At 36.5% G+C, this 13,083-nt stretch overlaps 1 protein-coding gene across 1 annotated transcript in view; it reads left to right on the top strand.

Annotated features, from left to right (window-relative positions):
• The window catches only part of FUT9 (fucosyltransferase 9 (alpha (1,3) fucosyltransferase)), a 332,528-nt gene that overhangs the window by 157,932 nt on the left and 161,513 nt on the right, over positions 1 to 13,083 (top strand). Inside the window, exon 2 of the mRNA XM_006865853.1 lies at positions 1,324 to 1,409. The gene's annotated coding sequence lies outside the window, so the exon portion shown is untranslated. The remainder of the gene's footprint in view (positions 1 to 1,323; positions 1,410 to 13,083) is intronic.

Below are 13,083 nucleotides of genomic sequence, written 5' to 3'. Positions count from 1 at the left end.
GTCCCTTGGGAATATTAAAACTGCCACTTTGACGTTGTGTGAATCAAAGATCGTACATTCTTTGAGGAAGGTTGTTGTTGTTAGTTGCCATCGAGTTGGTACTGACTCATAGTGACCCTATGCACAATAGAACGAAACACTGCCTGGTCCTGTGCCAATCTCAGAATCGTTGCTACACTTGAATCCATTGCTGTTGCCAATCCATCTCACTTAAAGAGTTGGAAACACTGCCATCAGAAATGTATAGATTGAGGCTATGTCAAGAAATAACAGCTTCACATTTTTCTATTTTCGTTTAGTTATTGTTAAGAGCTTTCTAGTCAGTTCTGACTCATAGCGACTGTGTATAGGGTTTCTGAGAAGCAGCTGGTGGGTTTGAACTGCCAATCTGTGGTTCACAGTCCAGTGCTGATCCACAGCACCTCACTAGAAGTCCTTTCTATATTTTTGTAGAAATATTTTTTGACTTATCCTTCTAGGTTCTTGATTTGGATGATGAATGTTGTGGGCCATTTTCTCACTTTGTGTTAATTCTAATCCTTTTTCATTTTAGAATACACAATTTAATAAGATTTGAAAGCACTTAAACATCCATTTATACCCAATAATATATATATATATATGTTGGAGTCTTGTTGTGGGGATGTAGAATAAGCACTGAACTATTAACCACAAGGTCAGTAGTTCAAACCCACCAACCACACCTCAGAAACCCTGTACAGGATGGCTGTAAATCTACCTCAACAGCACTTGACAACATCAAAGATTCTGAACTGACTCAACAGCACTTAACAACAACAACAATATACATAAATGGTGACTGGCATACATTGACATGAAAATTAATGTTTAGACGTATCATCTAAATATTTGTTTGGTAAACAGTAAGGGATTGATAAACAGACAGTTTAGTAACTTTTGCTTTAACTTCTTTTTGTATTTTGTTCTATGGATACAAAGTAGTCTTAGTCTGAGGAAACCATGAAAATAGAGACCGTAAACTATACTTAGTTGTCAATATATTTTAGATATATTTTCTTAGAATTTCAGATACATTTGTTACTTCAAATTATATTTATTCCATTTTATACTATAATAACTTATGTTCCTCAAGATCATTTTCCCAAAATTTAAAAATAACAAAATGGATAAAAGCATAAGACTCCCTAAGTACATACCAGAAGATTTAAGTTTGTAAAATGAATTATTTCAAGTTTTAAATGTTTTAATCTCTTGGTTATTTAGCTTCATATATAATAAACAGTAGTATATTGAACTAACATATATTTTTCTCTTATTCCCTTTGTTTCTGTGTCTTGACAGGATTAGAATGTAATAACTCAAGGATTTGATAAGCAGTGAAGTAAATTAACAACAGTCTGTGCTTCCTATGATATGCTCCCTCAATTGTAAGTATGTATGTGTGTTTTCAAACTAACTTCAGTCAGGAAGAAAGAAGTTTATTTAGAATGTATGTATAACTTTTTGTTGTCATTGTTAACTGCTGTTGAGGTGGTTCTGACTCATGGAACCCTGTATCGGGTTTTTGAGGAGAAGCTGGTGGGTTTGAACTTCCAACTTTGTGGTTCGCAGTCCAGTGCTGATGCTATAGTGCCGCACCAGGAGTACAGCTTGTTTGTTTAAAAAAATTGTAAGATAAAACTCATCCAGGGTATAAATAATTTTAAAACGGTATCTTTGATGGTTATAACGAGATGTTCTGCAAATTTATATTTTATATCATAAGCTTTGATTAAAGCTTAACAGGATTGTATATCATGTAGTTTATAAGATTGTGTATTATGTAGTTTTATATCATAGTAAGATAATGTATTGATGTTGTTTAATTATAGTTTCATAAATCTTATATTTAATATTCTTAAGATTTCTATACTATTTTATTTTTCTAAATAAATTAACTATCGGATATGAAATTTTATGTCAGTTTTAACATTTCTCAAAATATATTTTAGTAATATAATCTGTGGTTAAATCTCAAGGTCAAATCAATATTATCCTTTTTGAAAGTCTGTTTTAGTTATAGCTAAAGTCAACTTCTAATGAGCTAACTAAAAAGAAATAAAGGAACACCCCCTCCCAAAACAAAAGAATGCATTCATGGGGCAAGTTAAAAGTACACAAGAGTCAAATAGAGTTCCCAATAGTCACAGCTGAAATCAATTGAGCAATAAAATAATGATACTAGGGAGCTCTGGTAGCGTAGTGGTTACGAATCGAGCTGCGAACTGCAAGGTCAGCAGTTCGAAACTACCAGCGGTTCCTCAGGAGAAAGATGAGGCTGTCTGCTCCTGTAAAGATTTACAGCTTCGGAAACCCTGTGTAGGGTCGCTATGAGTCGGAACCGACTCCACGGCACATAACAACAATTAATGTCTTATGTTGTTGTTGTTGTTATGTGCCGTGGAGTCGGTTCCGACTCATAGCGACCCTGTACAGTTTCCGAGTCTGTAAATCTTTACGGGAGCAGACAGCCTCATCTTTCTCCTGCGGAACAGCTGGTAGTTTCCAACTGCTGACCGTGAAATTAGCAGCCACTACGCTACCAGAGCTCCTTATAAAACAATAATATAAAGAATAAAATAAATATTCATGAACCCAAGCTGATATGTATGAATGATTACGCATAAATGATAGAAAAAAAGGTAAATCATCCTTATAGAAGTCCAAATAATGTATTTAGCTACCTCACTTAATGTCCCTCAAGATAGAAAATTCCCTTTCTACAGAGAAACCTGGTTTTGCCCCCAGGTAGTATTTGAAAAAGGAGCTCTGGTAGCGTAGTGGTTACGAATCGGGCTGCGAACCTCAGGTCAACAGTTCGAAACTGCCAGCTGTTCCGCGGGAGCAAGATGAGGTTTTCTGCTCCCGTAAAGATTTACATCCTCGGACACCTTGTACAGGGTCGCTATGAGTCGGAACCGACTCCAAGGTACATAACGACAACAACAGAGAAACTTAGTAGAAGCCAGTTGTGGAGTGATCAAAGTGAACACATCTAGTGACGAGTCATATTGAAACCATGTACCCTGCCATGGTACAATCAGTACACCTAAAGTCTATGGATTTTTCGCCAAATCCACATTGCTGTTATGTGCTATTGAGTCAGTTTTAACTCATAGCACAACAGAACAAGACACTGTCCAGTCCTGCACCCTCTCTACATTGATGTTTTAGTCCATTCTTGCAGCTACTGAATCAATCTGTCTCAGTGGGGTCTTCCTCTTTTTCACTGACCCTCCACTTTATGAAGTATAATGTCTTTTTCCAGTGATTGTTCCCTCCAGACAATATTTTCAAAGAACAAGAAATTAAGTCATGCCATCCTCACTTCTAAGGTGCAGCATTCTGGAAGCACTTCTTCCAAGACAGAATTGTTTGGTCTTCTGGAAGGCAGTCCATGGTACTTTAAAAAAATTTTCTCCAACACCATAATTGACATACATGAATTCTTCTGTGGTCTTCTTTATTCTTTGCCCAATTTGCAAATGCATATGAGATCATTGAAAATACCATGGCTTGGATATTTTTACTCTTTAGTCCTCAAAGTGAAATCTTTACTCTTTAACACTTGAAAGAGGTCTTTTGCAGTAGATTTCCGTAGTGAACTCAGTTGTTTGATTTCTTGACTGCTGCTTTCATGAGTGTTGATTGTGGATCCTAGCAAAATAAAGTCTTTGACAATTTCATTTCTCCCCTGCTTATCATGATATTATTTATTGGTCCAGTTGTGAGGATTTTCATTTTCTTTACATTGAGGTGCAGTCTTTCATCTTCATAAATATTTTAAATTATCTTTGCTTCTACCATGCAAAGTTATGTCACTTGCATATAGCAGGTTGTTAATGAGTCTTCTAATTCCTGATGCCACATCTTCCACATAGAATCCAGTTTCTAGTATTATTTGCTTAGTATACAGATTGAATAAATATGAAGCAGATCTTTCCTGATATTAAGCCTGAATCCATAAGACCACTGTAATCATGAGAAGACATCAGAGAGGACCCAATTGAAGGACATAGTACAAAATACCTCATCAGTACTCTTTAGAAGTTTCAAGGTCTTGAAAAGAAAGGCTATAATACACAGCTCAGGAGACCAAAGAGATATTATAACTGAATACAATGTGGTAGTTTGGATTTGATCTTAGAAAAGGAAAAGGACATTAGTGGGAACATTGGTGAAATCTGCATAAAGGTCTGTAGTTTAGCTAAATATAGTATTATTTTGTAAATTTTCTTGGTTTTATGTTAACAGTGGGGGAAATTGGGTGAAGTGTAGATAGGAACCCTAAACATAATTACTTTTTGTGTGAGACTCTCAAATTATTTTAAAGTGAATTTTTAAAAATTAAAATGAATTACAAGCTTCTTGAATACTTGGTCAGTGGTAAATAAGGAAGATTTTTCTCATATATCACCTAATCTTTTTCTATCCCAGTGTATACATAATTCGTCATTCTTTTCTATTTCCTCTGTCATTAAAAACCCCTGCTTTTTATTTTCCTTGAAAATGTTCTTTTATGTTTTTAAGTAGTAAGAGTTCTTTACATGACTGGCTTACAAGCTTTCTAGAGGGAGCCTAGATCCAGAGGGCGTGGAGGAAGGTAGAATCTCCACTGAGTAGTATCCAATCTGTGTAGGTGGGACTAATGAAAGGAGATGGAGATTGGTCTCTTGTGGTCCAATAGTGAATAATTGTTATCAGGACTGACTGTGAGGGTTGGAAATGTAAAGGTAGATGTTTTGTAGCAAAAGGAGGGGAGTGATTGACTTTGCAGTCTGGTAACAGAGGTCCCTGGGACCATCAAGGGAGAAGAGTGGAGAGTGGGCCCCTACCCAGAGAAGCAGTGATGCCAGAGATGGAGGCAGAGACGAAGATGTGGAGAGAAGTAGTGGCTGGGGACTTTAGACCCAGAGAGGGAGAGGGGCTGTGTGCTGACGACCGGGGGCTGGGGTGGGCAGGCTTGTAGTGTATACCCTTTGGTTGGTTGATGATACATGGAGGGGATTGCAACCATGGCAATGAAATGAGATACGATATAATGAATGTAAAGCTAATGCTCTCCCATGTAAACTACCATATAATTCACAATTAAACATTAAAAAAAAAAAGTTCTTCACATATATTTTCATTTTTTAAATATCCAAATTTATGGTTCAGTTTTAATCCCTTTATGGCCCATTGGTCCCATTTTGTTACTACTGTCTTGTTGGTCATCTGTATACAAGTTGAAAACTACTATGATTAACTTTAGTTGTTCATTTATAGGCAGTTATATGTTTAAATGGATTCCTGGTGTGGCACTCTGGGTTAATGGTATGGACTGCAAGGTTTGTTTGAACTGCAGGTTTAACAGTTCAAGCTCACCATTCACTCCTTGGAAACCCTATGCAGGGTCACTATGGGTCAGAACCAATTCTTATCCACACCAGGAGTCCTAAGTATTACATTCCAAAAAAAATAAAATTCAATTTAGTAGATTGATAGTGACCCTATAGGGAATGCTGGATCACAAGGTCAGTTTGAAATACAAGGTTGGTGGTTCAAACTCAGCAGCCACTCCTCAGAAAACCTATACAGGGTCGGTATGAGTCGGAAATGACTGAACGGCAGTTAACAACACAACACAGGGAGTTCTGGTATAGCGCTGTAGGATGAGCACTGGACCACAAGGTCAGTTTGACTAGAGAGCAATAAGCAATAAGAAGTACCAGCAAGGTTGCTGGTTCAAACTCAGCAGCCACTCTTCAGAAACCCTATACAGCGTCACTAGTCTCAACGGCATTTAACAGCAACAGCAACTTACACAGAGTAGGACTACCCCATGGGGTTTTCAACGCTATAGGTCTTTACAAAAGTCAATTGTTGGATATTTATTCTGTAGAATGGCTGGTGGATTTCAATCACAGACCTTTGGGTTAGCATTCAAGTGATCACTGTGTCACCATGGTGCCAGTATTACAAGACTGACGACTTTTGAAAAACAGTAAAATGAACACATAAAATAAGAAATCAAAATAGTGCCCCTTACAGACAAGAAGTCTCAGAAATGTTGAATGTTTATAAGATAAGCAATTTATAAAGGATGGAACATCTATGTAGAATACACCTTGCTTAATCTTAGTCCCTTGATTTTCATATTGTGAAGTCCATATATTTGGGAGTATTCATTAATTGTTAGAGTGTGTTTTTGTTTTTCTTAATATCCAGAGACATTTAAATGAAATTCTAACAAATTTTGTATCACTAAAGAAAATATATGGAGTCCTGGTGTATCGTTGTGGGTTGTTTAGACGGCAAGGTCAGCGGTTCAAGCTAAGCAGCTGCTCTTTGGAAACAGTACAGGGTCACTATGGGTCGGAATCGACTTAACAACAATAACAACAATGAAAATATTTATTCACATTCAATTTCAGAAATCTCACCTTGGATATGTTTTCTGTTAAACTTTGAAATGCAACCTAGGTTCCTTGTTTGTTTACATTTATATTAGATGTAAGTAAGTGTGCTTTCACTTTAAGAAATTTTAATATATGAGAACTAAAAAAAATTATAAAGTGTATACACTGAGAAGTGATTTTTTTATTGTTATAAAATGATTAGTTTGTTCAGAAAGCATTCATCATGTCTTTTCTTAGATAACAAACTGCCTTGGTGAAAAGTTGTTAGATTTATCTATAGTATTTCAAAAGAAGCAGACTCATTTTTTTAGTACAAAGCAAACTTAGACATTGTGATCCTTTCTTTTAAAATCTGCATCACTATGCCTACCTACTACAATTTCTCAAAAGTGATATCATAATCCATAGGCAGTGTTAATATGTAGAAAAATTATAGCATACTCTCACTTATCTATAAATCAGACTTCCTCCTTTTTGCTTTCTAGTCACAATGCAGACTTATTGGGTAGCTTATTTTATTAGGTAATTTGAAAATATTTTATTAGGCAATTTGAAAAGCTACTTGAACATGGGAGGATGATAAACAATAAAAGATGATACACCAATAGAAAAATATATTTTATGCCTTCAAATAACAGAATAATGGATCTAAGAGATCAATTCAAAATCAGAGTGGAACATCCTATATTTAAATTTCATTTGATACTTGTCACAATGCATAAATATACTTTGATTAATAAAAACATCCCCAAATCTACCTCTACAATCTTTGAATGTTTAGAGACCTCAGTATTTTCTTTTTCCTAAATGAAACCGTACCTGGTGTGGCATGTAGGGTAAGCACATAACTGCAAGGTCAGTTTGAACCGCAAAGTCAGTGGTTCAGACACATCAGCTGCTTCTCGGAAACCCTATACAGGGTTGCTATGAGTCTGAACTAACTCAATGGCACCTAACAACAACAACAACTACTACTATAGTATAATCCTACTTCACTTTTTGTTTGTTAAAATGAACCTCATTGTCCAGTGCTTATGCTATAGCACCACACCAGGACCCCAAGCACTTAAAAAATTTGTGTTATTGGGCTAAACAAAATGTCAGTGAGCACATTTTTAAGTTAAGGAAACTACCCTCAAGAGATTAGGCAATTTTGACAGTAATTGTTGGGGCTTGGGCAGTAACACAAGCTTGAGCAAACTTAGGTCTGTGATGACAATTCCATATGCAGCATAGACTAACTCTAGATGTGTTGTCCTCTCCCCACCTTCCAAAAAGATACAAGTATTAGATAGATGAATGCGTGGGTGGGTGGATGGTGATGGACGGATGGAAAGATAGATCTCCATACCATGGACAATGGTTTATCAAGACATGAAAAACTTGTTTATAGGACCTGAGAAATAACTGCTGATATTGAATCACATGAAACTTGGATAATTTGGGGAAAATTTTAAAGTATGATATTTTACCCTCTGTAGCAGAAGAACTTACTGCTTTTTTCTGGTTACTGAAAAGGAAAAAAAAAAGTGCTTTTGGTTTACTTCTGCTTTAGTAAAACAAAACAGTCCAAACCCAATTGCCTTCAAGTCAGTTACAACTCTTGGTGACTTCATGTGTGTCAGAACAGAACTGGGCTTCATGGAGTTTTCCATGACTGATTTTCAGAAGCAGATTGCCAAGCCTTGCTTCTGAACTTCCTCAAGGTGGACCCAAACCCCTAACCTTTCAGTTACCATCTTTTTAACTTAACAGCCCAGTGTATTAATCACTCAGGGACTTCATTGCCGTGATACTACCCAGCCCACTGCCATTTTCCTTGATTGTTGTTACTCATGTTGTTAGGTGCCATGGAATCTGTTCCAATGAGTAACCTTGTGTAGGGTTTCTGAGACTGTAAATATCTACAGGTGTAGAAAGTCTCATCTTTCTCCTAATTATCTTGATGTTGTTGTTGTTGTTATGTGCCGTGGAGTCAGTTCTGACTCATAGTGATCCTGTACAGGGTTTCTGAGGCTGTAAATCCTTATGGGACCAGAAAGCCTCATCTTTCTGTTGCAGAACAGCTGGTAGCTTCGAACTGCTGACCCTGAGGTTCACAGCCCAATTTTTAACCACTACGCTACCAGAGCTCCTTAATTATCTTGATAGTAGAGTCAAAATGAATGCCTATGGAAGAAAATACCTAGAACAATGACTGTTATTATTTTCTTATTCCTTTTAATGATTTGTCCTTATTTTAATTATGCAGATATAAGCAGTTCTGGATTTCTGGTGTAGCACTATGAACCCACCACCTGCTCCTCAGAAACCCTGTACAAGGTCACTATGAGTCATAATTGACTCGATGGCACGTAACAACATAAGTAGTTCTAAGTTTAAACCTCAAGTTACACACTCCAGGGGGAAAAGTTTTACTAGACAATGATATCTGCAAAACCTGAATTTATTATTTTCGAATTGCTCAAAATTTTTAGTTTGAGAGACCATGTTTTCCCTATAGCGTGATGCTAGAAAAGGCCAAGAAAACACTTCACAGTGAACCAACCCCTCTGGAAAAAACACTGTGGTGTGAATATTTATGTTAGTAAGTATTTACAATGAGTAAAATTGTAAAAACATGCTAACTTTTACTTAAGATGATATATATTACCTCTGTGGGGTTGCTAGCTATTCTTATTTTAAATATGATTATAGGTTGGGTTTTTTTATTTGAATTTTAATTATGTTTAATTATGGTTTTCTTTTCTTTTCATTTTACTGCTTCCTCTTAAAAACAACCAGTCTTCTCTTTCACTTTCTATGTCTCACCACTCTTTTCCAATTCACAATTGCATGTGCTCTAAAATCAGTAACATTCTTAAATTTGAAACATTAAATTAATGGTATTTAAATCCAAAAATGAATATAGCACTTCTATATTCTTTGGGGGTGGATATTGAAATGCATCTCAAAATAAATCTCTTATTTGTGAAAGGATGAGACTTGGAATGCCCCTTTGTTTTTATGGGAGCACAGTAGCAAATCTTCAGTATGTCCAGAGCTGAGATTGAAAGTGAAGAGCTGCATTACATGATGAAATAAAGAAAACTTATCTGTAAGTCTTTAAGCAGGAGAAAATTAGTAATGTGATGGTGGCCAAAGGACATTTAAGGAAAATGGTTTTCTATTCAATATTAAAATGTGTACTTTGCTGTAATCTGACACCTTTCCATTGGCATAAAACTTCAGAAACATCTGCTAACCTTACATATGCTTTGTGTGCATGCCTCAAGGAAGTCCTAATTTGGCACTGGGAGTCCTTGCATAGCGCTCTGGGCTACTGTGCTAGCCTGCAAAGTCAGGTTGAACCACAAGGTCAGTAATTGAAGCTCACCAGCTATTCCTTGGAAACCTTATACAGAGGGGCTATGGGTCAGAACTGACTCAATGGCACTTAACAACAACAAAGATGTGGCACTGTAAGATGAATTTTGGACTACTAACCACAGGTCATTGATTCAAACCCTACCTCTACAGGGTTTTTATGAGTCAGAACTCCTTCAAGGGCACTTAACAAAAACAATGACAAAAAAAAAGAGGCTGAGTTTCACATCCAAGAGAAATCTACTAGTTTTTGTTGCTATTAGGTGCCATCAAGTTGGTACCAACTCAGAGCGACCCTATGCACAACAGAATGAAACAATGCCCAAACCTGGGCCAATCTCACAATTGTTGCCATGCCTGAGCCCATTGATGCTGCTACTGTGCCAGTCCATCTCGCTGGGGGTCTTCCTCTTTTTCTCTGACCCTCCACTTTACCAAACATGATATCCTTCTCCAGCGACTGGTCCCTCCTCACAATATATCTGAAGTATGAAAGATGAAGGGTGAAGGACAATATATGGAAGATAAGACATAGTGAAATTGGAAATCTCTTGTTAGAAATTCAGAATCCTAAATAAGCAAGAGTTAAGATTCCTAGAATTCTCAGAAATCGTGTATGACATCGGAATTTGCATAGAATATGGAATAGGTGATTGCCTCTCAAAACCAAAGAGAATCATTTATATAGATGTTATTTTTGTTATTTCACAAACTTAGAGTAATATTAAGAAATAAATATTTTATTCAAAATCCAAATACCCAAGAACTAGTCATTTGTTTCCTATAAATTCAAATTCCTATGATGTATGTACACATAATTTTTCATACTGTAGTCATAATTTTTTTCTTTGCTGTTTGTGCTAAGTATCAAATCATTAACATTTAACATATTTATAATTTGATGGATGGAGTCCTGGTGTGGTGCTGTAGGATAAGTGCTGGACCGCAAGGACAGTTTGACCCACACAGTCAGCAGTTCAATCTCACCAGGTGTTCCTTGGAACCCTATACAGGGTCACAATGAATTCGAACTGAATTCAATGGAAATTAACAAGAACAACATCATACATAGTGTTATAATAGCTATTTTATTAAGTGAATAAATGATTATATGCTTATTTTAGATATTTAGGTATTTTGGGGTTTTCATATTTATAAAGAATACTTCAATTTAAATATTTATTCCTGTTTTGAGCTATTTTCTTTTGCAGAGTAAGTATGACTCTGGAAAAGGTAATCAGTTTCCAGATACTTGGGGATTATTAGGTGTGTGACTATGGGAAAAGTTCTAACATTCTGAACTGTGGTTTTTCCCAAATGAAAAATGGAAATAAAAAGGATTTATATTGTAGACTATATAAAAATACATAAAAAGAATTACTCTGAATGTCTATTTGGAAACATTTCTTTAAATTAAATTTTATAAAAAAAGATATGCCTAATGTGCATTGTTTCTAAGACATTTGGCCAAATTGCTAACTTCTAAAGTTGTCAATAGGTGCTCTGGTGGTACAGTGGCTAAGTACTCTGCTGCTAACTAGTAGTTAGAACCACTATCTGCTCTAGGGGAGAAAGATGTGGCAGTCTGTGTCTATGAAGATTACAGTCATGGAAACTCTACGGGGCAGTTCGAAGGCCATGAGCAGGAATCCACCCAATAGCAATGGGTTTAGAGTTGTCAGACAAAGTGACTGATGACAGTCCTTAATGTCTTAAACATAAAAAGCACAAAGCTGAATTCACAGCTCAATTAGGGATGGGGGAATTATGCATAAGAGCATAAGAGACTGTTAATACTATAGAAGATTTGGGAGAAGGTGGAATTCAGTAATTGGTAGAGTTTCACAGAAATAGATTGTTGATGTATTTTATAGAAACCGATTCTCAGGTGATGATGTTGCTGATTAATTGACTTTAAGAAGTGCATTTATTCGAATGAGTCTTTCTCTGATTAGCTGACTTGCAAATATGTATTTTCCAAGGTGTATTGCCATTAATTGATTAAGTGTGTATAAAATCAATCCCTATGTTTCTGTCATTGAGTAAGAGGTCTTAAATCGGTTCTGGTGGCTGCTTGTTACCATGGCTACAGAACAATTAGTCATTGCCTAGTATTGTGGGAGCATCTTTTATTATCAAGCTATATTTGGAACAACCATATAAGAAATGGTGGGAGATACTAAAAAGGCTCCCTGAATAGAAAACCGAGAATAGCTGTAAATTTATTTGTAATGTAGTCTTTTTTCTGGTGAAAAAGTAGCAAACAGTGAAATAAATGTAGGCAGTTAATATTAATTGAAAGAAGTTCTGGTGTGGCATTGTAGCATAAGCACTGAATTGGCAACCACAAAGTCAGCAGTTGAAACCCACCAACTTCTTTTTGGAAACCCTATACTGTGTTGTTATGAGTCGGAACTGACAGAACAGCGCTTACTCATTGAAACGAGAACTAGGACTGAGGTGAAAAGTAAGTATGCAAGTCAATAAAGTTGTCAAAGAAAGTGTATCTCCTATGTCAATATTCAAAAGACCATAAAATTTTATCTTTTGGTGGGATCATAAATGTCATTGTTTTATAAAACATTTTTGTTTATGCAGCTGCTTTTCTCTAAATTTACACTCATCTGGATTATCTGATGATCTTTGTATCATCTCTTTTTCTGCAGTCAACAATTGAGTACTGGCCGCTAACCGAAGGGTTGGTAGCTCAGACCCACTTGGCTGTTCCACACAAAAGACCTGGGGTTCTGCTTCTACAAAGATTACAGCCAGGAAAACACTATTGGGCAGTTCTACTTCATCACATGGAGTACTTGTGTGGCACCATAGGATTAGCCCTGGACCACAAGGTCCATTGGAACCCCAAAGTTAGCAGTTCACATCCACCTACACAGGGTCGCTTTGAGTCAGAACTGACTTAATAGCACTTAACAACAACAACAAAAACAACTCCATCACATGGGGTTGCTATAGGTCAAAATAGACTTGATGGCACCTTAAGGACAACCCCTCTTTTTAAATGCTTTTCAGTTACTGAAATAATTGGCTTTTCTTGTTTCTACTATCACCCCTTCTGTTCTTCTCCAATTCAAAAATAACTGTTCTCCTCTCGTCTTTTGGTTATATATCGTTGTTGTTGTCATGTGCCATCGAGTCGGAACCGACTCATCGCGACCATATGCACAGCAGAATAAAACGATGTCCGATCCTGGGCCAACCTCACTACCGCTGCCACACTTGAGTCCATCAATGATGCCACCTGGCTGATCCATCTTGTTAGGGATCTTCCTCCCTT

This window comes from Chrysochloris asiatica, unplaced genomic scaffold (assembly GCF_000296735.1).
Source record: "Chrysochloris asiatica unplaced genomic scaffold, ChrAsi1.0 scaffold00084, whole genome shotgun sequence".
Classification (NCBI taxonomy): domain Eukaryota; kingdom Metazoa; phylum Chordata; class Mammalia; order Afrosoricida; family Chrysochloridae; genus Chrysochloris; species Chrysochloris asiatica.
Note: the sequence above shows the minus strand (reverse complement) of the source record. Positions and strands in the feature narration are given on the sequence as shown.